The sequence below is a fragment of the Scomber scombrus genome, chromosome 5, assembly GCF_963691925.1.
Source record: "Scomber scombrus chromosome 5, fScoSco1.1, whole genome shotgun sequence".
In the NCBI taxonomy this organism is placed as follows: domain Eukaryota; kingdom Metazoa; phylum Chordata; class Actinopteri; order Scombriformes; family Scombridae; genus Scomber; species Scomber scombrus.
Window position 1 is genome coordinate 8,224,669 of NC_084974.1, and position 25,680 is coordinate 8,250,348.

A 25,680-nucleotide genomic window follows, 5' to 3' on the forward strand; every position below is an offset into this window, starting at 1 on the left:
TCAAAGAATCATCTATTTTCATCTTGTGGAGGCTTTTCTTCTGGGGAGACTTGTAAAGACGCTGCCTGTTAGACTACAGTGGCAAGGGAAGCCAGTAAACACGAAATATGATATTATGAAAACCTTTCACATGACTGCAACAGCATTGAGTGTAATTTACTAAGAAAGGCTCTAGTTGTGATGGAGTGAGTTGGATCTGATGACAGCAGCAGTGGATAGCTGTTACAGAAGTGAAGTGGGGCGAGTGATAATAATGATATTTAAAGCACAGCCAAGTCTTACAGTTCAGAGCTTAAAAATCAATGAAGCAAAAATATCTTGTTATTAAGTTACATTGTTTTAAATCTCCCGAGCCTGAAATACAATTGCTCTGCGGAGAATATGTGACTGTTTTTAACACAGTGTCATTTCATTAAATATAAATTAGGTTGATATTTTGCTTTTATTTCAGACTGTGGCCCAGGCTGCCTCATAATGTAGTAACATATAGCTGAAGACAGATGGTTCACTGGTCCCAGGCCACATTTATTTGTCCAGTGGTCAAATCAATTTAGCCTCATATAAGCTATAAACAGATACTGTTGGTTTCAGGACTTACATATTATCTTTAACCTACTTTAGCGCCTATAGCAGTTTTTGTCAGAGTAGAATAATCACAAAGAATGAGAAAAACATCTGGATTTCATAAAGATAATAACAATAAGGTGTCCGCATAGTGTCCAGCTGCTCAGAAGTCGCAGTGCATTTAGCTGCAGTGATGACTCAGAAATTAAACTGTCACGGCACAACAAATAGACACACATTAATGCAAACTGGTCTTAACTTTGATGTCTTTGCTTCTTTCGTTTTTTGACAGAGTAAAAGCTACAGCAAGGTTAGAGAGTATAGTACATTATAGGTAAAGGTAAGTGTCTCCTTCTCTGACAGCTCTCTTTGCTCATCATCTCTTCATCCATTTGAGACTGACCTGACATTTTTAACATTTACTTTATTCAAGTATCAGTGACAAGGACAAAATCTTTCAAAGTTTTTCAAAGCAACTAGTACAAAAACCTAGTAAGTTGTGGTTATGTGGCTATGTATCACATTTTCAGATAGATATATATATAGATAGATATATAGATAGATAGATAGATAGATAGATAGATAGATAGATAGATAGATAGATAGATAGATAGATAGATAGATAGATAGATAGATAGATAGATAGATAGATAGATAGATAGATAGATATATAGATAGATAGATAGATAGGTATATAGATATATATATATATATATATATAGATAGATAGATAGATAGATAGATAGATAGATAGATAGATAGATAGATAGATAGATAGATAGATAGATAGATAGATAGATAGATAGATAGATAGATAGATAGATAGATAGATAGATAGATAGATAGAAAAACATGTCCTACTACATGAGACACTGTTGTGCTGTGGTCTATTATGGAACTTAGGGTACTCCCACATGTATTACATCAAGAAACATGACAAAACTAAACTCATCTCTAAAAAGACAGCAATTTTGTCCCCAACCAGGCTTCCTTCATCAAAAAGAGAGGCTCTGTACTATTACTATACATCAACCTATGATCAATGTCTAATAAGAGAGCAATCAGTGGACCTCTTATCCAATTCTAAATCATCTTTCTCATTGGACCGCAATAGCTGTGACGGTGGCCAGTGGAAATGCATGACCAAAGAAAAGCCAACAATTGAGGGAACATTTTCTAAGATGATGGAAACAGGTAAATAGAGGATTACAAAGGAAGAAAATGTAGCTCGAGAGAGAATGAGAGAGCTTCAATGATGTGTGATAACCTCAGGAAATGCAGCCTCTGTGTCAGTAACAGAAATGTGAAGTATTTGGGTGGAGAGTGGAGAGCAGGAATCTGAATTTTACATTTGTTCCCCCCACACTTAACACAGTGTGTTATATCACACGAGAATACAGTTATTCACAACTAAGAGATTACAGGGCAAACATGACACATTCCACTCCCTCAGATCTAGACTGCAGATTGAAATGATGGAGGTCAGTTCTCAGTGATCTGACTCAACATACAAAACAGCCTTTCAACGAGGCTACAATACTATACACAGAGACGCATTCTGTGCAGCTTGAAAGTAGAGTCTTACTGTCTCTTTTGAAGTCCTGTGTACGGGGGTGAAGGAGGTGATGTCCTCATCATCACTGTACTCTCACACACACAAAGAAACACACACACACACAGTGCAGGGTTGAACAGCCCACTCTTACCTGAAACAGAAAAAAATAGAGACATTTTTGTAAATGAAGGTGTGATGTGTTTTTGTTCCCAAAAAGGTTCACCCAATATATAATTTGTTAGCCATAAAAAAAAAAAAAAATGTCAGTGTTAACACCTTGCATTCTGCTGAAGTGTGGTGCATCATAAAATAGTACATCAATGTAACAGTATCATTTACTGATCTCTATGAGAAATCCTTTAACCCACTATGCCTTGCGTGTCTAACTACACAAATTATTCACTCTGCAAAATAATTTCACATAAAATATATTTACTGCTACAGAGAATAGTAGCTAATGATGTGAGCACAACAACAGACAATGGCAATGACAATAAGATGAACCCATTATCTGATATAAGTAGAAAATGATTATTTACGCAAATCTTTCTTAACAAATTAGACCATAATGGAAAAATTAAGATCAGCTAAGTGTTACACTTCCCTGCTGAATTCACAGGTGGATTTCACTTGACACCAAAGTCTCATTGTTTACCTACTTTGCGTCTCATGGAGGACAGACATGATAGGATAAGGGGAAGCAAGTAAACTGAAAGACTTTCAACACACCACACTGATGATGTTTAAAGTACAACACTGATTAGCTGCCCACACAAGAGTTTCTTCCACTCTAAGGATGACAGCTGTCTTAATTATCAATAAGCTCAAACTTTGCAATGTTACAATTATTATTAAAACTTGAGTGGGATTTTTGAACATGTCGCCTGTACAATAATATGTGATGTATTTAAATAGGTTTCTTGATGTGCTCAAGCATGTTGCTGTGCATTATTTTAAATATGTGTATTTGCTATAGCTGAACTACAGTTTTACTGCTACAATTGAAGGGCAGGATGAAACCCCTAAATGTGGGAAACCCCTAATTTGAGAGGACATAATGATGGAAAATAAGAGGCAGTTTGACTAAGTGGAATTCATCCTATCCCTTCACCTCATCAAGCCAAATAATTGTCATTAGTGACCTCTGTAGTGAGGCAAAACTGACTCCTGATAAAACCACTTCATCAATGACAGTGTCTTTGGCACTGTGTCCTCACTGCAGTATTAAACTAATTATGAATCACCATGATGATGCAACTTGTTATTGGTTGCTTCAAAGTCATGAACATCTGACTAAATCCACAAAATAGACCATCAATAAACAGAGCAACCAAACCAAACAAACTAGGAGATACTGTAGTTTTCATAATAATCCACCTAACGTCATGTTTGAGCTTTATCATTCAGCAGACACATTCAAGCAGGAGCATTAAACTTACATTTTTCATCTAACAATTATATGTTACAAGAGAAAAAAAAATAAGACAGAGAGAAAGAACAATTAAACATAGCTAATTAATTAGACTGAAAATGTGATGCTTGAATGAAACCGAAGACATTATACATGACATTATGAAATGGCATGTAAATATTAAGCAGTGTTGATGACTATTATTAAAACATGAGTATTTTAAGCAGCTGAGTGGCTGTATCATACTAATGCACTCTGATGATCAAGATGAACATAAACAAATGACAAGCTAACTGAACATTAAAGAAAGGACAATCATCCCATGAAGTCATTACTTAGCATTTGTAGAATTGATACAAACTGAGATCAGTAGGCAGAGACTGTCTAGACTATAAAGGAGGAAACATCTCTAAAACTGGGATATTTCACAGCTAACACTGGTGCATGAAGCATCAGGACATGAATTCTCTGGTTTTCAGGAGATTCCCCCCCTGAGGCTATGTTGCTCCACAGACTTATTCATGCCTCCAAACCCCTTTTGGAGAAAATGCTGGAATAAAAGAGGCAGATGAAAGGATGTCTGTCTGCAGACAGTCTCCATCCATCCCTACTCCATGCATCTGGTTTAAGAATATAGTGGGATTTGAAAGCATCCAGCCAACCAGTCCAAGAGACAACAAACCCTGAGACAGAGACATTGTTCCCCACTCCCTTTGTGGGAAAGACAGCATTGCATGAGTCTGGTAGCCCAACTGAGCTGTTGCATATATCTGACTGTTATGACCTGACTCAGTAGCCACAGCGAATTGAAGACACACCAAGGGTAGCAGTACAACAAAGAGGACTGTATTGAATCAAATTTAACCCAATTAAAGTACCAAACAAATATTCACAACATAAAGTAGAATCTGCTGTGTGATGTACATGAATGAGGGTTGTGTGTGTGTGGATGCTGTATGTAAAACAAAGCACTAAGATAAACTAAAACAACATAACTAAACCAGAACAAAGGGTACCAATAAGGAAGAGCAGAGAGAATGATTAGTCTGCAAAAAGGTCCTATGTAGCCTAAGAACACACTGGGAGCTACAGGTGATCCAGGTCACACTAATAAGTCACCTGTAGAACAAGCAGTGATACCGGTTAATACCAAATCAAACCCAATATGACACCAGAGTTAATCAGATTGATCTTTAAAAGTCCCACAGTCTGGTATAATAAACCACAGAATAAATATGATCGTTTTCAGAGGCTGTGGTGAAGATTAGAGGAGAACTGCTCACCAAGCCCACACACAGTTTAGTTTAAATTGGGAATCACTGCACAGACACCAAGCCAAAAGTGGTCAAATATAAGACAATTTAAGGTCCTTAGACATGACTTATCTGCAATACGGTGAATTTGTATGTGGTGCAGGGAGCCTGAAATGGCATTCCTCTCTCTATGGGAGGTTCTACGAGGTGTTCTGGAGAGGAAAGGTGTCAAAACACATCAGGTTAACTAGTGTTCCGCAAGGATCGGTGCTTGGCCCCCTTTTCTTCGCACTGTACACCATCTGGCTGGACTATCTAATCAAGTCATATGGCTTCACACACCACTTCTAATTTGACAAAATGTAGCTGTTCCTGTCCTCACCCCGCCAGAGGATATCATAGTCCCAGCCACATATTGTCCCATCCAGCCAACATTTTTCCTTGGATGACAGATCCACACCTCCATCTGAACCTGTCCAAGACTGAGCTTCTTGACTTCCCTCGAGTCCAGCCGTTTTTCACTGTACAGCTCAGTTCATCCATGTTACTACTGTTATTACCAAGTCAAACAATCTTGGGATTATACAAGATGACCAACTGTCCCAAAACATTGCAGCAGTCTCCCAGTCATGTAGATTTACACTGTTAAACATCAGGGAGATTAAGCTGCACCTGTCTGATCATGCAGCACAACACCTAGTCCAACCACTGGTCATCTCACGCCTGGTCTACTGCATCTGGATCCTGGTTGGATTACCAGAATGCACTGCTGAATCTCTGCAGAGGATTCAGAATGCAGCGGCACGTCTGGTGTTCAGCCAACCTAAACAGGCTCACGCGACACCGATCGTCTACCTCCCATGGCTCATGGTGTCGGCTCGCATCAAATTTAAAGCTTTGTGGCACCCTTCTACATCGGCACTCATCAGGCCGAAATCACAATCCAGACTCTTTTCAGTTGTGGTTCCATGATGGAGATGATAGGATGATGCTACCCAGCTCCATATGGTCTGCTGCCTCCCTTGGTGCATTTCAGAAACACCTGGAAAACTCAACAGTTGAGCACCTTTTACCTTTTAACACTTTGCTGATTGTTGCACTACTTTCTGTTTTTTTTTATGGCATTTGAAGACTTTTAAGCAGAACCATGACTGTGGTCAAAATGTTTTTCCAATTAGGGATACCTGATATCTCAATAACATACATTGACTATCAGGATAATATACCGTTTCAGACAAGACAGACAGAACATATCACTGTTCAGTCAAGATAAAAAATAGTTTCACCGTCACCAAGACACAATTTAACATCACTGCATCTTCCCAAGCCCCATATTTTTAACAAGTATATCAGTGTATATGAGAGTTGTGTGAGATACGGGGGGAAAGTGTGCATATATACTCTGAAAGCTGCTAGCCTGCATGATTTTATCTAATAGAGTTTAGTCTGATCCCACTATCAAGAGGCAAGCACAGGACGTGAGCAGCGAATGAAAGTCAAGGCCGGACAGACTACAGGAGGCACAGTTCACCTCCACCATCAAAGCTGTGACATAAAATACCACATAAAAAGACTTACACACACAAACACACACTTACACACACATTGATAGAATCAAATGTATTTACATATAATGTGATATTGTATCAAGCAGTGATTTGCAAGTTTTAATCAATCAAATAATAGTTTGAAAGTAAATGTGTGTTTCCCAAGATAATCTTTTTTAAAAGCACACATACTTTACTCAAAGACTGTGTGTTAACCACAAGATAATCACTTGGAGAAAATGCTAAAAGACAGAAATACACATATATGCACACACCATTTTTCTTATTTTCTTGTCAAACAAAGCTGTAAAATGCCAGTAAAAACATCAAACACATCCTTCCACACACACTTTCACTCCCACACACAGATTGTAACAAAAGCTCTCTTTATCCATTGCCTTCAGTCATGGAGTTCATTGAGATCTGACTGTAAACAGACTGAGTGCGTAAACACACAACCAGTCCTCTCCTCAGTCCTCATGTGATAATCACATGAATACTGCGGGACAGATGACAGTAGATCAGTCTCACAACACTGCTTACATGCAAATGTACAGATGTACTCCCCAAGACCTGTAAACTTTTTAAACAGATGGGTAAAATCCCTGGAACTTCACTTTAAATATACTTCCTCTGTTTCAGCCCTGAATGGAATGAGCTGAACACTGCAAGTATCAGGTACTCAAAACTGGTATATGAATGTAACAGAGTGAAATTTAACATGGTGTGACACTAATATAGTGCCGCCCATAACAAGATGCATACAGTGAGTGGAGTGGTTTCCAGTATTTCAAGCTTTCCTCCACATTTGAACACATAAACTGGTCCCCAATTAAAACCGCAGAGAGCACAAAAGCCTGAAATTGTGTGGCTTTAATTAGCAGACGTGTGCACACACACAGAGAGAGAGAGAGCTCTCCACAATCACAAACCAGCTTTCATGTATTTTGTTTTATTTTTCTTCTCTAGTATTTTGCATGCACTATATAATCTACTGAAATGGCAAATGTCAAAAAAATTGCTATAAATGTGACTCAGGCAGGTTTGAAATATGTTCAACGTCTGAATCTTACTATAGTGTGGCTCAGGTGAGCCTGAATGTAATCTGGGATGTTGTTCGGGTATTGTAAGGGTTTTAGTTTCAACACACTTTTTTTTGTCCATGTGCATATCAACTAACAAGGTCAACCCAGTCTCACACTCTAATGAAATCTGACTCCAAATGATCTGGAGCAGCACAGATGGAAGCATTTCAAGTCCGAAGGGATTCAAATGCAGGGGAAGCAATCGACAGTCACAAATTACAACGTCAAGGAGATAAATGAAGTCATTTGGGGAGCCATAAGTATTTTAACTCAAATCTTTACATTTTATAATAATACAATGAAAGCTTTACTTGTGTAGAGAATGGAATGATAATCAATGACAACGATTAATTCAAAGTCTCTCCACACCTCCATATAAGAGTGCCACAGATATGTATGTGTGTTTATGTATGTGTTTGCTTGGTCTTTCCTAGCAACCCAATCTCATTGCAGTTTGTGAAATAGTCATGAAGTTTAATAAATAGATTCAAGATTTTTTTTTTTCAAACTAATGTATTATTATTGTAAATAGAAGTTTGAGTGACTCATGCCATCTATGACCTCCATATAAGATACAACTTTCAATGTTTTAAGGTGGCAGTTTGGATGGATGGCTAGATAGGTGGCAAAAAGTGGACACTGCTGCAGTTGTTAACTCAACCATAAGTTGCTAACTAATAATTTAGAATTTTGAATCCTTACTTCTATGAACTCAACTGTAGGTTGCAGTAATTTATAATTTTACATGTAATCACTTCTGATGTTTACACATAAAACCCACTTTAATTTGGTTAAGTTAGTATAGTAGAATCATTTAAGAGGAATTTAAAATTGCACAAAGCAATAGTTAATAATGTAACTCAACGTTATCAATTAGAACCAATAACTTCCCATCAAAAGTATAAATAATTACAGATGCAACATATACATTCAAAACATTTGCTTTAATTAAAACTGTACCTGCATCAAATCCCTTCCAACAGGGCCAAGTAAATGCAAACTAATGAGACCCAATTGTCCCAGTCCTAGCAGTCAACTTGTGCTACATTGTATAGTTGTAAACATATTTGAGGTTGAGTAATCTACTCTAAGATAACAGATGGAACATGAGTCATGTATACAAGACCACACAGAACAAGTATGATACACAACTATTAATCTAATAATTATGTTAATACTATGTGTCATCAACTTACAAACACTGAATCTTAACATGTAACATTTAAGAAAGTGTAAGATAAGTGAAAGGGAGTTCGAGTTCGAGGCAGATAAGAGTTGAGATTGAGTAAAAGGAAGAGTAAATTAACATGGTGTTGGCTGGACAGAACTAGACTTTTAGAGGTCAAAAATTCCAGATCCAACATTATCAGTTAACTTGTGGATTTATGCAACTTAACTTTTATGTCCTTCTCTTCCTCTGAGTAAGAAAAACGAGACAATCTCTTTATCTGTCTCTTTCTCTGACTTTTTTATTTCCTTATTTGTCTGTCTCACTGTATGGAGTCAATTTGGAGAGTGGAGAAGCAACCTTAAACTGCTTGACAGCATCAGTCTGGGCCGATACCCATTCTGGAAGTGGACGGGCTAAAACAGACATTTAACTTATAGAAACTCACTATGAAAAATACACACACACACACACACACACACACACACACACACGCACGCACCCCTCCACTGAGTGCCAGACTGACTCAACCATTTTCTCTGTCCTCATTTCTCCTCCTTCAGTTCTGTTGATATATTGGTTGACAGCTTTCTCCAGAGATTGGTCTAGTGTGTGTGTGTGTGTGTGTGTGTGTGTGTGTGTGTGTGTGTGTGTGTGTGTGTGTGTGTGTGTGTGTGTGTGTGTGTGTGTGTGTGTGTAACTCTGTTCTGACTCCGGTCCCAGAGATCCAGACTGAGCTGGTTGAGAATCTCTGGCTGTGCTGTATACTCCAAACAAAATCTAATCAGGCATGTTTGCAGAGGCAAAAAGGCAGGATTGCAACCAAAGCTAATCACTGCATTTGGCTTTGATCAGTGCAGTGAGTGCCGGCTGTCCAGCTGAATTTGCAGCAATTTTCATACAACCTTGTTCACCATAATGTGACTATTTCATATCCAACTCTGTCCGTTCATCCCACAGCAACTTGAGCTGCTGGAAATCATTCATTGAGCAAACCTGGAGTCAGTTATTATAGTACCACACAGGCCCAATTCATTTCACTAAAAGAAACTGGCTCACGTATTATTTTGTAAACCTTTGAATCAACTCATGAGCCAAAAAAAGTGACAAAGGGATTTATTGAAACTGGAATCCACCTGCATGACATATCGGAGGTGTTTTCCAGGATTACGTGTTTGAATGAAGGATTAATAGAAACCGGATATGTGGATGCATTTAATGGGTGAATATTTAAACCAAGCAAATGTCTCTAATCCTGTAATCCTATAATACAGTCTCACCTCTGATGTTTATTGACTCCTAAGGAAAGAAAACAAACATCCAGTAAGTTATTGACTAACCAATACAGAAGCTTAACACTCAGTAGTGAAAAAGACACACAAGTGATGTTTTGTTCTGCTTTGGCACATTTAGCGTGTATTAATAACTGTTCCCACTGTCATTCTTGAACGGTTTAAAAGTTAATAGATGTGGTTTGTGATGTGCTGTTGTGCACATGTAGAGCCCATGTTGGCAGGACACATATTCACACACACCAACAGTGACATAAATTAAAAAAAACATGAGAATTGTTCTAGATTTGTTCAACGAGCCATGCGTCTGAAAAGGAGATTTTGACACCAGAAGGACTATGGAGGCTCAGGTTGTAGTTTTTCACAGTACACTAATCAATCAATCAGACTTTATCTATGTAGCACTTTTTATACAATAAAATGTAGCAAAAAGTGCTTTACATAATAAAAGCAAGCAAAAACAAAGCAGAAGCAAACCCCAAATCCACACACACACTTTCTCTCACACATAACACATGCATACACACTTGAAAGAAAGCAATTGAGAACTGAAGAAGTGATATCTTACTCTCAGCAAACTGCAGGGAGAAAACACCAGAGACTGGATAAAACCAAATAAATAAAAGGAACTTAAAATAAAGAATTTAATAAATAATTAAATACGAAGTTCATTTACAACAAATTAAAATACAAATAAAATTATACAATAAATAGGCAAAATAAACAAATAGACTAAACAGTTCAAATAGACTAATAAAAGGATAGATAATAATAAACCTATAACCTATAAATATAATTTAGTCAAAAGCCAGGCTAAAAATGTAAGTCTTAAGTTTGCTTTTAAGAATGTCCACACACAGCTGCTTTCAGGTCTTCAGGATGTCTGTTCCACAGACATGGACCATAATAGTAATAATAATAATAATAATAAAAAGCTGCTTCACCATGTGTTTTAGTTGTAATTTTATGAATGAATAAAATACCTGAAAGTTCTGGATGGCTCATAAGAGCAAATATGATAAATAAGTACGGCTGAGACCATTAAGAGATTTTAAAACCACAATAAGATTCTTAATATTGATCCTGAATCACACAGGTCACCAGTGCAGACACTTTAAAATCGGTGTTTCACCAACCAGGACCCCATCCAGCCTTTCATTCTCTCCACTCAGTCCGGACTCCCCACTTCTGGGTTTCACCGACAGGATGAATGACCTTGTCACTGCAGGAATCCAACTCACACCACGCCCAAATCCCATTGTTTCTCCCTTCAACCTCCCTCCTTGTCCAGCCCCTCGCATTCCACCACGCCGGAAAACACCATCACCCAAAAGTCACCGAGCCCCCCCACCTCCTTTGAATCATATCATCTGTGAGTCTGACTGATATGTGCCGGGTCCAGGCTGCAATACTGATACTAATAATGTTCTCCCCCAGGAAAAGTCATGGCCCTATCAGGGGTCGACAATATAAATGGCCCTGTGGCCCGGACGTACTTTCAAAACCGCCAGGGCCACCAGAACGCTCTAAGCACTGGCCCGGTGGGGCCAGTGAAAAATATGCCTTGAAAATTTTTTTTTGGTTAATAAAAACAACAAAAAATTCACATGGTGTTGTCTTTTGCAATGATATCTGTGAAACTGTCTCGGTTATTACCGCGAACACGAGTGTGTGTGTGACTCCGTCGATCAAAGACAGCCAGCTGTCCCTGGGACGTAAACACACCACCTGCACAGCTCGCACTTTCCCGCGTACAGGTACCGCTCCGCTCGCAAACTGCTGCAGACTGTTGACAGGGAGTTTCTCACTGTTCCCGACATCAATAATGTTTCTAAAACCGCCAGCACCGGGCCAAACGCCGGGCAAAAACAAAAACAAAAGAAGAGAAAGACACCGGAGTAGTTGAAAGAGAGTGAGAGGGATTATGAACAAAAGAAAAGGGCAAGAAAGTTCCAGCCTCAGTGGCGCAACCGCTGGAATTGGCTTGGATATGATGAGGAAAAAAATGAAGTCTATTGTGAACTATGCCGGTCAATGCCCACGTATGCAGACAAGTAAGTTACAGAAAAGTTGTATGAACAATTAGCTATTATTTTTTATTAGCCTATTATTAACTCATGAGTGCCGCAAAAACAATAACAGAAGCCCCGTGCCGTTCACAGCCTCTTGCCGCGCTATGTGATGGGCTCTCGGCCGAAGCAGGTCAGAAACACCGCCTCTAACTTCATGAACTCAGCTCAAACAGAACCGGTGCTTCAGCACAGTGACGCTTTGATAAACACCGGATCCGCGCTGGTATCCTCCTGTATTTCATCCGGCCGCTATCGGAGCTTCATTTAAAAACAACAACAACAACAAAAAAAACAACAACAAAAAAACCACTCGTTGCGATGAAGCGGAGAACAGCGGAGTTTCCTCTGCTGCGGCTGACATGTGGTCAAGACGCTACAGACCTGTCACAGTCACAGGTGCATTTCATTTTCATAGGACTTCAACCTCAGAGCTCTCTGTCCTCAGACTGTCCTGACGTGTCCCCTGTACATCACACAGGGACAACATGCTTGGTTACTGAGTTTTATTGTTTTCATAGGTAGGCTACAGTTAAATACAGTTTATCACCATAGTGGCAGGAAATATCATTTCATCTATAGCTATGTATCAAATATTGTGTTGGTCAAGAACATTTAAAAAATTAAAATTAACACAGTGTTGCTGAATGAATGAATGAATGTAGCCTATTTCGAATATAATAAAAATAAAAACAAAAAGCTGAATACAAACAAAGAACAGTGTCCTAAAAGGAGTAGGTAGAATAAAAAACTAATACCCTACCCCTTTATTACTTATCTTGATTTCCCAATTTATTTATAACAGCTTGCAAAAAGCGAGTTATGATAAAACTTCCTGATCTTGAGTTGTCATGAGTTTTTGATCGTCATCTATTTCAGTTCTGTTGGTCGTAGAGTTCCAAATTCACACATATGGTGTGTTAGTGTCTATTTTCATAATTTAAATTTACAAAAAAGAAAGAAAAAAAAGAGGAAAATTATGTTTGTGGCACTCAACGAGTTAATAACTTGGAATTATTATGATACAGCATAGACTCTATGTAAAATAATATTATTTTAATATTCTAATGATAACTTGCTTTACAGAAATTATAGTAGCTAGTTTTTATTTATGATGTATGTAGGCAGGAGATGTGAGTCGTGAGTTTGTTTTTTTCTTGTTTATTTGAGGAGTTCTCCACTCTACAAGGGCCAAGTGGTAGAAAGGATAACTGGGTTTGACCCTCATGAAAAGAGCACTTCACATCAGGTTTGCCTGAAAAGGAAGAAAACCGAGAGTGAACCACCTGCTGTGTTAGCTGGTGTACATGTTAACTATGAGATGGATGGAGTGTTCAAGAAGAAAATGGAAAACATGTTCCACACGGCGTATTATGTGGTAAAGAAAGAGAAGCCATTTACGGATTTCCCAGACTTGGTGCAGCTCAACACCAGGACTGGCTCAAGCATGCCAGACTGCTACATGTCAGATAAGGCATGTGCAAGGTGAGAACTACAACTAAATTCCTAACAACATATTTACCCATTTCAAATTCTTCACTATTACTAAAAGGCACTTATTTCCCTCCAGATTCACAATTGACATATACAATGTGGAGAGGGAGCAACTCCTGTCCGACATCAAGAATGCACGCTTCATCAGCGTGATGATTGATGGGGCAACCGATTGTGGGACCCTGGAAAATGAAATTGTTTACGTCAAATTCTTCAGTAAGGAGAGGGGAGTGGTCCAGTCCTTCCTGGGGATTGAGGATGTGAAGCATGCACATGCAGCTGGTGTGCTTTCTGCGGTACAGTCAGGTAAGCCAATAAAAATAGGTTATTTAGTAAAGTGATCATGTTAAGCTGTTCCTGGCCAATGAATAATTGCATTTTTTCCTTAAGTGTTTGAGAAAGCAGGCCTGGAAAAGTGGAAGGAGAAGGTGGTCTTCTTTTGTGCTGATGGTGCAGCCGTCAATATGGGGAAGAAGACCGGTGTTGCTGCAAAGCTCAAGGAAGAGATTGGACACCTGCTTTCCATCCACTGTGTGGCCCACAGGCTGGAGCTGGGGATGCTAGATGCCATTAAAGCACAGCCAGGGATTAAAAAGCTGCAGGACGTACTGCATTAGTATTAGCATTTGTATTTGCAGTACCACTACTCCCCCAAGGCACTCAGGGAACTGAGGGTGCTAGCAGATGTACTGGAGGACAAGGTCCTCAAGCCTACAAACCTGAAGGGGGCCAGGTGGTTGCCCTACATCTACAAGGCAACACAGGTAGTTGTTCAATTGACACTTTCCCAAATTGTATGTAATTCAGAACAATTTAAGAAGGTATGAAATAAAAAATGCCATGTTGTATTTCTCCTCCAGATCCTGTGTAATGGATATGCTGTGTTTGTGGCACACTTTGAGGATCAGGTCAGCCCAGAGCGGACACCTCAACCATCACCTGCGGTAGTGGGAAGAGCAAAAAACATTCTCCAATACCTCAAAAGCTATGTGAATGTCCAGTTCATGCACTTCCTGCTAGATATGCTGGAGTTTCTGAAGACACTGAGTCTCCAGTTTCAGCAGGATAATCTGACACCAGGTAATACTGTGCATTTTATTTTTCTATTTATGCTGAATGTGGTCTTACAGGGTAAATGACAATCTGCATGTTCTTCTAGGGGAGGCAGTGCAGTACACTGAGGCCTGCATCAATGGCCTTACAGAGTTGTCTTTGGAGCCAGGAGAGCAACACAGGAGAATGCTGGCTGCTGCAAAGACTGCCTTCAGGGGGGTGGAGCTCACCAACGTCTCAACAGACAACACACTTGCTCCTCAGAGGAAGACAATTACAGGTTAATAAATAATGACAACCCTTGACAATTTTTAAAGCCACCTTTGACAACACTTGAAACATGGATGCTGACATTGCAAATTGTATTTTCAGAAATTGTCACCAAACATATTGAGAGTTGTCTGGGGGACCTGCTGACAGTATTGTGGGAAAATTCTCTGCCCTGGACCACCACACGTGGCCAAAACCTGGCAGCACTAATGACTCCAAGGAAGCCTTTGTCCTCCATGGACGAGCAGAAATGGAGGCCCTGTGCCACCATTATGACAGCATCCTTGTGCGTGAGGGGACCACAACCAGTGAGGTATAAGGACCCTAATAGAAACAAGCCATAGTGATTTCTTGGGTTTTACAGTAATCCTCTTAATTTACTGTACACTAGTGAACTGTACTTTCCCGTGCTTTTTTCAACAAAGTGTTCAATCAATCAGGTACTGGGAGAGTACAGATTGTACAAAATTTGGGCAAGAAGCCGCACCGGGACCCTCAGAGAGACACTCCTGTTAATGCTCCAGAGAGGTATGTAGGGCTAATTTTTTTCTCATATTTCTCTTTACTAAGTTTACTCCCTGCTTTGCCATTAACAGCTATTCTTATTTTACAGCTGATCTACAGGAGAAGTTCAGCAACCTTGCCATCTTTGCCCAGATCTATCTCACGATGGCCATCAGCACAGCTGTATGTGAGAGGGGCTTCTCTTGCATGAAGAGGGTGAAAAGCGACTGGCGGTCAAAGCTGTCAACGCAAAGCCTAAATCGTCTAATGTACCTCACCATTGAGGGGCCAAATGTGCAGGCCTTCAATGCCGAGAAGGCAGTTTTGACCTGGTGGCAGTCAGGGCCCAGAAGCCGACGCCCAGGCTATACTGCCTGGGCATCAGTAGGGGGGCGCAAAAACCAGCCAACTGAGGAGGAGATGGAGGAAGAGCTGGTTATGCTTGACTAATGCAGCGCAGTTTGCACTTTTGATACTGTATGTATTTGCACTTTTGATTTATATCTTTGAACGTTTGATTCATGTATTTGCACTTTTTGAACAGTACTGCAGTATTAAAATGAATGTTGTTAAATCAAATTGTTCTTTTTCGTTATTATGGGGGTCGATTCCTGGGCCAGAGGTCACAATGGTGGGGCCAGTGATCTTCAAAAGCCAGTGGCAAATTTGCCTTATTGTCTACCCCTGCCTATGGAGTTCAGGTAGCCTTCTCAATCCCTGTGTTGACAGGTAACAGAAGAATAGTTAAACCGGTGAGAAAAAAGGGTTCAATTAAATCTGCCAATTTATTAAGTATAGCATGTCAACCTCGAAACATACCAGTGTCTCCTGCTATCTCCACAAGATTAGCTCTACTCAATATCAGATCACTAGTCAACAAATCACTATTAGTTAATGACGTCATTATGACCTATGATCTAGATTTTTTACTTCTTAGTGAAACATGGCTGACTGAATCTAGCTGATGTGCTATTCTCAATGACACATCACCAACAAATTTTAGTTTTATGAACAAGTGCCGAACTGGTAAGAAAGGCGGGGGAGTTGCTGCCATCTTTAAATCTGTATTTCAATGCAGGGAAATTACATTAGGTGATTTTAGCTCTTTTGAATATCTTTGTTTTTTATTAAAAGGTGATCCAAAAGTTATTTTTTTAATCATTTATATACCTCCAAGATACTCAGGAAAATTCATTGATGAGTTTGCTGAACTGCTGTCAGTTATCTGCACTGACTACAACTTTTTTATCATAACAGGGGATTTTAACATTCACGTAGACAATAACATGGACAATAATGCCAAAGAACTCTCTGCTCTACTTGACACTTTTGGCCTCTTGCAACATGTGAAAGGGCCCACACACACTCGAGGCCACACTCTGGATCTGGTTATCTCTAAAGGTGTTGACATTTCTTCTGTTGATGTTAAGGACTTAGCTCTTTCTGATCATTACTGTGTGTTCTTTGACTTACAGATCATTCCAAATATTCAGTTAACCTCTGTGTCTGTTAGGAGAAGGTACATAAATGAGAATACCAGTGCAAAGTTTATGGAGGCTATAGCTATGTCACCAACTGTGAGTGCAGTCAGTAGATGAACTCCTGGATAATTTTAACTGGAAAATCTCAAATGTCATGGATGCTGTTGCACCTATTAAAACTAAAACTAAGACGACCTTGATCAGAAAGAAAACACCATGGAGGAACACTATGATGGTAAAGGCTTGGAAAACAGAATGCAGGAAAGCAGAGCGTAAGTGGAGAAAAACTAAACTTCAAATTCACCTTGACCTCTACAAACAAAGTCTTTGTAATTTTAACTATGAGTTACTCAAAGCTAGACAGCGACACATTTCTGAAATAGCTCCAGAACTCCTTTCCACAGATAAATGCAATGAATTTGCTTGCTTTTTCAGTGAAAAAATCCAGTCCATAAGGTTAAATATCAACACAAATCAACAAAACAATAAAAAGATGCAATCCCTAAGACCTCCCAGGAATAACGCAACTGCGATGTCAGAATTTAAAACAGTTGACCAAAAAACCATAGAGGAAACAGTTCAGCATCTAAAACCATCAACATGTTGTCTTGACAAAATGCCATCAGACTTTTTTAAAACTATTGTGAACTCTGTCCAAACAGATTTGCGACAAATAATAAATAGCTCACTTCAATCAGGCATGTTTCCTAAACCCCTAAAAGTAGCTGCCATTAAGCCACTCTTAAAAAAGAGAACGATGGATGCTTCCATGTTAACCAACTACAGACCTATCTCAAATCTTCCTTTTATAGCCAAGATCATTGAGAAAGTGGTTTTTAATCAACTCAGCAATTTATTGAACTCCAGTGGCCTTTTTGACAAATTTCAATCAGGCTTCCGACCTCATCACAGTACAGAAACAGCTCTTATTAGAGTGTTAAATTACATAAGGTTAAACACTGACTCAGGCAAGGTGTCAGTTCTGGTCCTGTTGGATCTCAGTGCTGCGTTTGACACTGTGGATCACAGTATACTGTTGAACAGGTTGGAAACTTGGGCAGGACTCAGCGGAACAGTCCTAAAATGGTTCAGGTCCTACTTGGAGGAGCGGAGTTATTTTGTGACCATTGGAAGTTATGAATCCGATCGAGTTGCTATGACATGTGGAGTTCCTCAGGGGTCAGTTCTTGGACCCCTTCTGTTCAGTCTATATATGCTGCCTTTGGGTCAAATTCTGCAGAACTCTAATGTAGACTATCACAGTTATGCAGATGACAAGCATATATACCTAGCACTGTCCCCGGATGACTACAGTCCAATACAGTCATTGTGTCACTGTTTAGAGCAAGTAACAAATTGGATGAACCAACATTCCCTTCAATTAAATCAGGACAAAACTGAGGTAATTGTTTTTGGCAATAAAGAGAAGAGGATTGCTGTCAGTAAACATCTCGAGTCACTCTCTCTAAAAACTAGCGATAGACTCAGATCTGACCTTCAGCAGTCATATCAAATCAATCACCAAAACAGCCTTCTATCAGCTTAAGAACATATCCAGAGTGAAGGGTTTTATGTCTCAAACAGACCAGGAGAAGTTGATTCATGCTTTCATCTCCAGTAGACTCGACTACTGTAACGGTCTTCTGACTGGACTCCCACAAAAAAGCATTAAACAACTGCAGCTCATTCAGAACGCTGCAGCTCGAGTTTTAACCAGAACAAAGAGATCAGAGCACATTACTCCAGTTCTAAAGTCTTTACACTGGCTCCCAGTCAGCTATAGAATAGATTTTAAAGTTATGCTACTGGTCTACAAATCACTGAATGGTTTAGGTCCAGAATACATTAATGGCATGTTAGTAGAATATAAACCCAGTAGAGCTCTGAGATCTACTGACTCAGGTCAGATAGTGGAGCCCAGAGTTCAGACTAAACATGGTGAAGCAGCTTTTAGCTGTTATGCTGCACACAACTGGAACAAACTACCAGCAGAACTGAAATCAGCCCCAACTGTGAATATTTTTAAATCCAGGTTAAAAACACTTCTTTTCTCCTGTGCTTATGATTGAGCTCTTTAAATTGTAATCTTTCATTTGCACTCTGTCCTTTTAATGATTTTAAAGCAAATCATTATTTTATGCTGCAATCTTATTTTTAATGCTCTATTATAGTATTTTATTTCTCTCTCTTTCTATGTTTCTGTACTTTGTCTTTATTATTAGTGTGTGTGTGTGTGTGTGCGTGTGGGGGGGGGGGGGGTATGTATGTGTTGGATGATTGGGTTTTATTTTTATTTCTCAAATTCCATGTTTTTTTTCAATTTTTTCTGTTAAATGTTTCTTTTATGTAAAGCACATTGAGTTGCCACTGTGTATGAAATGCGCTATATAAATAAAACTGCCTTGCCTTGCCTTGTAATGTGAGCTCTCTTTAAGGCAGCAGCAAGAAGAAAAATCTAACTGAATGAAACTAATATGCTCACTGATGAAGCAAGCACTAATTCAGAATAGGATTAAAATTGATTTTTTTCTTTTTAATATAACTGAATATTGTTTCCAGAGCAGCAACAATAATGTTGACAACAGCAAAATCACTATATAAACTCAATATGTCGCTCAAAAAGATCTGAAATAAAAATACTAGAAAAAAGAACAGAGATATCAGTCAGTAACAGTTTTTCTGTCCTCCCCCCCACTGCTCATGTGATTCACTGCAGCAGGTAGTGCTGGTACAGAGAGATGGAGCTGCCAGCTCAGCCTGTACATGGCAAACTAAGCTAAACATTTAGACTACACACAGTCAGCTTTCGTGTGTAGCTTGTTTATAGCAATGTCTTATTAGATAAACCAGAGTGCTGTGGCTGCATAATACATAACAGTGGTGGATGAGACACTGCAGGCAAAGCAGGTGTAAATATTGCTTTCTCTACATGTGTATGCTTATTGAACAGGTGGTTTGTTAAAATACATGTTGTATTCAACAACACATTTTGTGGACAGCAGTGAAAAAAAAAGTGGTATGATGACTGAACATTTTTTTTAGATTTTTAGAAGATTGAGCAGATTTTGGGATGAAATCATCCCTGAAAGCCAATCAAACCAACAGTAGTAATCATCATCAGAGTGTTCCCTCTACAACACAGTTCTACTTTTCAAATGTTTTTCTAATCTACACTTCCCAGTTAACATTAACTACTCTAATTCAAACCTAAAATTGAGTCTATACCTTGGTTATTTATATGAGCTTTTTCACATTAGCAATGCTTGTCTTCATTAGACTTCATTAGCCTCTCATTCGTTGTCATGTGTACTGTACCGCAGTCTATTATAACAAACTCAGTTATTTTTAATTATTTCAGAACATACAGATAAGTGCTGATAGGTTATACCAATAACAATACTGCTATCAATAAACAGCTATATCCATCATTACATGATTTTCTATATCAGTTGATGGTTATGAATGTGTTACTGTAGTGCAGAGGTCACTAATAGGCAGACTGCGGTCCGGATCACGACCCAGACGCCGTCCTATGCGGAACCAGATATGAAACTAATGAAATATAGAGGATTGTTACATTTTGTCTGAGCGTTTTCTATTTTAATGGGCACAGCTTCTCCAGCTATTAGTGGCCCTCACAGACCACTGCGCACAGCCAATCTCCTCATGTGATGCTAATCAGCCAATCAAATATGTGCATTCGGACATGCAGAGAGACTCGAGAAACTCTTGTGAGAGACTTGTGTGAGATACACACGGAGAAAAGAGTTCATATGGGTTGAGATGTTTTGTTATACAGTTATTAGATGTGAAATTAGGTTTATGGTTTAAGTTTAAAAGAAAAGGGATTTTTTTTTTCTAAAACTAAGGACTTTATTTAAGGAGCACAATCAAAAGCTTTCTCTACTGCACCTATTTTAAAATACCATCTTTATTAATACAATTCATTTATTTTTCTTGTTTTATTTATTTGAATCCCACATGTTGAGTGTAAATACTAATAAATGTTGTTGCCATATTCTAGAATTCTACTGTATTTATTTGACAGTCTACAATCTAGCCACTAAAAACAGATGCTGATGTAACTACAATGCTATTTCAAGATACTGAAGACATCATGATGCTTCAGACCTTCATTTACAGAAATGTTCGCAATTTGAACCTCAGTGAATCTTTAATGGCATACCCCTGCTGTAGTGTGTGGGTTTGTACAAACCGAGAGTAAAACGAGAGTAAGGCAATAGACTGAGTGAGATGTCTTATTTAATGTATAAATGGACAAATGTTCTTGTACAACTATGTGTAGCTCATTCATCTAATCAGCTAAAACTTCCACTGTCACAGTAAAAAGCATCATACAAGCCACTCTACAGACACATACCATCATTATGCCTAATGTACTCTCAGTCTCATTCTTTAGAGCAGCTGTGCACTCGAGCACATCTAAACATGAACTACTCTGGGTGCTTTCCATTTGGCTAACATGCCTCCTCGCTTCTCTCACCCGTTTGCCGTGTCCTCGCTAGAAGGAGCGAAGACATGAGACACAGGCGAGGAGGAAGAGATGAGAATTTAATTCACCACACTGGACGTCCTCACTCACTCCAGCCGCATTTTGAGGATATGACAACTACTCATGACACACATTGTAACTGTTGAATATAAAGAGCTTTCACTATGTAGACTATATTAAGTAAAAGTTTCAAAGGAAAAAGGCAAACATTTAATAGCTGCTCTAATTGTTCTTTTAATGATTAGTATTTGATTATTCATCTACAGCAGCATCTGACAGTCACATAATATGACACAGACTATTTGAATCTGTTAATTACTGAACGAACACAATGGACATAAAGGAGCAATTAAACATCTGTAGCCTACAGGATATTTTTTTATTAAATACAAGACAGGTGACTGTGTAATGTTATATTGTTCCTAAAAAAACTATAGAACTATTTGACATAGAAAAGCAGAAGAAAAGAGGCTTTTTGGCTAATAAAGACAAAATAAATCAAATTAAAATTGTGTTTTTTATGATTGATCAATTGATCAATGATTCAGATTCTACACATTACTTTTATTTAATGAATAAATATGAATGCCTTCTGGTGGCGCCACAGGTAGTTTTCTGATCTGATGTATAACAATCATATAGCTATACTACTCCATTAAAGCTATTTCAGCAGCTCAAATATTAACGGTCCCGCCAGATCAGCTGAATGAACAATGATCAATCAATAAAGACATTCCATCAAAGGAGTGCTGTCACTGGTAAACACCTCCAGAAGCCTATTCTCTCCTCATCTCCTCTGGTGCATTTAAGGGAGAGGAACATACTAGATGCTGACAGAGGGAACGATTTCCGGGTAATGGCAGGAGAACAGAGGAGTGAGGACTGGAGGAAGCATAAATGAACAGAAATAGGAAAGCAGCCTATGTGTGTGTCTTATTCCTCCAACACAACAGTTTTATTCCACTAGTGTTTCAGAACATTGTAAAATGAGGAGAGATGGTGGAGGATATTAAAGAAAACAGCATACTTAATAAATTGGCCACAACAATACTGAGCAATAAGCATATGTTCATAATACTTCTGGTTTCATCCAAATAAGAACAGAGTTGATCAACAATGCCAAAATCAAATTACCCTTTAACATTTGTATAAGAACTGAGAATGATAAGGATGAATCTTCCTCCCCTGCATCAACCTCTACGGCCAGGAAAAGAAAAAAACACACATCATTATTGTGCATGTTTCTATTGTCAGAGATTCTAACTCACAGGCTGAATACCAGATCACCAAAAGATGTCAGAATCACTGAAGCACAACTTTTACAGCAAATGATCTGTTTAAACCTGCAGCTGGGGGAGAACATGACGAATACAGCAAGTCCTCACTGCAGCACACAGTAAGTGCATGCTGGTGATCTCAGACGCTGATCATCACAAACTGACATGAGTATTGCTCACTTTGACAGTGAACGTGTGATACGTTCATTTGTTCAGAATATATAAGAAGACATTATTTAAATGTTGCTTCTTTAAAAAAAAAAAAAAAATGAAAAATGATCAGTTCCCAGTGATCATTAAAACTCCTGAAAACCCTGCAGATAGTCAGTAATTGATGACTTGTTAATTTATCTTACTTTATTAATGACAAAGCTGTGCTAGGCTGTTTTATATTTTCATAAATGGAGTTTTTTTTTATAGTTTTCCTAATTTATTTGCTCTGCTTAGTGGAGCAAATAAATGAGAAACACAGCAGTGTTGATAAATTATAATTCACTATTTAACAGCTGGCCTTGTTAGAGTGAAACAGTAGGTGCAACAGTACCTGAGTGATCAAAATTGACGCTGTGCAGAAGACAAGTGCTTGTTAACTGAAAGAAGTAGATGAGCTGATTACCTACTTTAATAAGAAGGTGATATATTAATATCAAATACCAAATCAGTGTTACTTGGTCACGAAAGAACAGGGGCTCATAAAGATGCACTGCCTTTTATGTGTCACATATCGCAATATCTTTCACACACAACAGTATACATTGAAAGTCATCCTGTGCTTTTGTTCATCAACATAATGGTCACACTTGAGTTTATTGACAAGTTTCTAACAGGGCTGCAGTGACTGCACACTGGCCTGAACAGCTGACAGTCATGAAACTAATGAGATAAATCCCGGTACGTCCCAATTTCCTTATTGGATCATTCCTCGCTTGAACCGGAAATCATTTCAGTATGTCATCATGAAGCCTGTCCCAAAGCTCTTATTTCTGCTGTGACGAGTGAAGAGCAAGGATCCAGGAGGGACCTCTGAGAAGCCATGAGGGAGGATACATGAGACCAGCTTTCGCTTTGTGACAGTCTTTTACCAGCCAACACGCCTCCTCGTTGGAAGTGATTTATTGATCGGTTGCTGTAGCATCACATTGCTCTGATACATCATAGTTTTATATCAGGGTACACAGAAGGATAATAGATTCAGCTCAAGTGTATCAACAACTTTTATACCTGATTTCTGATTCACCATCTAGTTAAAAATAGAGGATCTATATTAAATGTAATTCTGATCAACAAAACAACCATTAAACACTTTTTTTCATTATTGAGAAAGTTTTTTTTTTTTTCATTATCTGTTATGTTCCCCATTAACTTTTAATATGGGTAAATTAAAGTCAGAGAGAGAGAAAAGTCTGTTTTCTGTCAGCAAGAAACACATTTATCATCATTTACTCAGTCACATGAGTCTGAAAATCCCTGAGCATCTGGCAGAAGCTATAGTTCCATGTGAGGCAGCTACTGTATATTTACATTTGGCCTATAAATAATTCCCAGTGTTTAGATCTCCTAATGAATTTACAATTGTATTGCATTCTGTAGGCAGAACTGGTTCATTTGTGTGTGTGCAGGGCTGATCTGTACACAGAATTAATACAGAAAGCAGATTTGTATTCATGCAGGTGTTTGTCAAACTTACAGAGAGAAAACACAGCTGCTTTGGCTGTAATGGAGTGAATGTATGTTCAGAGACGGTCATTGTTATTTTTTTTAAATATTCAAACAAGACCACCATCATACCTTGAACTTATCCGAGTCTGATTAGTGTCTAAATGTGACCAAATAACAGCAATGTTTAATCAGTCAGTGACTATAAGGTGATATTGTAATAAAAGAAATGAACATATTGCATATATAGATACCTTCCATACAAACATTTTGCAACTTGCACACATCATTTCCTTATGGTGTTAAAATCATATCAAGTGGCATTATGTTTTAAATGAAAGGGTTTTGCTCTTACAAATGATTAACTGATATAAAGTTATTTCTAGGCAACAGGGATAACCAAGAGGTGTCAGTTAAGACACAACAAGACGGTTGGAAACTGGAGTATGTAAAGTAAAGTTGCAGTACACATATGCAGTAAAATTTGGAATTTTACCTTTTATGTGAACCTGCTAATGCATTTGGAATTGTTTAAATTTGCTTTTTGGTTTCAATAAAAATCAATTAAAATAAAAAATAATTGTGACAGTGTTCTGAACAACAGGCTGAGACATACATTAGTCCTTCAAGAAGTCAATATTAATATTGTATCTGTCTGTTCATAGACTTGGGATATGACTTCTTAAACCTTGCAGGTAATTAACAAAAACTGTTTAGATTTATTAACGGTAGTGCAATGAACAAGACTAAAACTTCTACATGTGATGCACTGTACCTACTTTGATGAAAATATGCTTTATTTTCTTTCATTATGAATTATTTTAAGTCACACTGTTAAAGAAAAAATACAATGTCCCTCTCTCCTGCTCATTGGTTGCCAGCAGCAAGTGTAAAGTGGCTCTGCATATGGTGTTACTATTGAGGTGCAACCTGTTACTGCTGTTTGGTGTGAATCTAAACTGGTCATCTAATCTACATAATGTCATTGCATTTACTACTCTTTTGGCACGCTGTCTCATTCTGCTAAATTCCCTTCTAGATGGTTGAGAGATGTTCTGCTTCACTTAACTGTGGAGTGTGGAGACCTTTCTTAAACTATTTTGATAACTTAATAGATGTAAATGATTGGGTGGATTAATTGAATTGGCCTCTATATGAATTGATACTGAAGAGGAAGTACATATTAGGTGCACATAATTTGGCTTGTTTCTTTGTTTTCTTTATTGTTATTACTATTATTGTTATTGTTATTATTATTATCATCACATATCATGTACCTATGATGTTTGTGCTTTGTGTCTATTTGTTTTTGTTTTGCCTGATTGCTTTATTTCAACAAGAGAATGTTGGGGAGGGTATGTGGTGGGGATTGTGTGGGGATTTGTGTGAAACAATGACTCAGTCTGAGCTTGGTGATATTTCTATTTGTCATGTGCAGACAGCCTCGAGGGAAATTATTCCAGAATAGAAATAAACAAAAAAATAGAT